Source organism: Loa loa (genome assembly GCF_000183805.2).
Source record: "Loa loa unplaced genomic scaffold supercont3.1004, whole genome shotgun sequence".
Taxonomy (NCBI): Eukaryota; Metazoa; Nematoda; class Chromadorea; order Rhabditida; family Onchocercidae; genus Loa; species Loa loa.
In genome coordinates, this window is record NW_018109184.1 from 4,141 (window position 1) to 5,690 (window position 1,550).

Consider the following 1,550-nt stretch of genomic DNA (forward strand, 5'->3'; position numbering starts at 1 on the left):
TCGAAAAATAAAAAAACAAAAAATTGAAAAATAAATAACGAAAAAAAACAAAAAAAAAGGAAATTATTAAAACTAAAAAAGGATTAAAATAAAAAACCACAAAAAACGACAAAAAAATCGAAAAAAAAATAATAAAACCAAAAAAGAAAAAAAGAAAGAAAGGAAAATGATAAAAATCAAAAAAAGAAAAAATATCGAAACGAGAAAAAATGTTATCAATTTTTTGAAGTAACCTTGAATGTTAAAGCAATTGAATTCTACTTATGTATAATAAGGGATTGAAAAAATTTGTAGATTTTTTGAAGAATACGCTTAAACTAATGTGTGCTATCATTGATGGTACAATGGCAAGAACTTGAAGAATATCTTTTTCTTACAAATCTGAATTCAATTGCTTGAATTCTAATAGCAGCAATCTGGGCAAATAATACTTGTTAAAAGTTATGCGTCTAACTGATTATTTGCTTTATTTCTTTCTGTTGAAAGTTTAATGTTATTTTAATCTTTTATTACTTTTGTGCATTATAATTGAGTTTGTAATAATGAATTTTTAATGTCCCTTTCTCAAGATTTATTAACGTTTGTTAATGGTGTGAAAGTAATTGAATTTCAAGTATGGATATGGAAATGGAAGAATTTTTTGATCTCTGAGAGATTCGCTATATTGATAGTGCGTGTTATGGTCAGAACATAAAAGAATTGTGAGGTAAATTTTTTTGCTGTACTTTGAATTCAATTAATTATTTTGATTCCTCCGTTTTAATAGCCCAAATAACAATTATTGAAAGTTAAGTTAGTTGTTGAAAGTTAAGTTCTTCAATCACTTTTGCTTATTTTTTTCTTTAATAACACTGTTTTCTTTTCAACTCATCTAATTCTCTTGTATTTGTTGTTGAATCCTGTTCTGTATCCGGTACCAACTTGTAGTTAGTTAATTTTATAATATTCAATGTTTAATAGTAGTTTTGCTAGATTTATAATGACTTGTTAATCCTTAGTTTTGATTGTAATTCAATTAATGATGTCTATTCTACATATGCGGCAGTGATTATAATTTTTATGTAACGTCTTCTTGATAAAATTAGAAAAATTTTTTGTCAACTAACGTTTCAGCTGGCCTTTTCATTATATGTGATGAATTGCTAAGATTGGAAATGATGATATTAATTATCAGTTTATCAGCTTTACATGTGTTACGAGTTGGTACTAAATTTAGTAACTACTGTAGGTAATCTTTCCTTAAAACGAACTGTTGTTCTAGTTTGAAGTATATTTTCTTGCTCTTAGGTAAATGACAATTAGGTGTGCCTTTGAGTCTACTAACTTCAAATTTCTATATTAGCTTTGAATTTCGTGAATTTTTATATCATTTTTTGAAGTTTTAAATTTATAAGAGTTTGAACTTCTTCAGTTTTTTTTCATTTTTAACTTTCTGTCCCTCTTCATGAACTTTGAATTTTTCCTGAAATTCTTAGAGTTTCTTATCTTTTTCCAATTTTTCAAATGTCCAGATTAGTTTTTAAGTCCTTAACTATCAGATTAATTTTCAA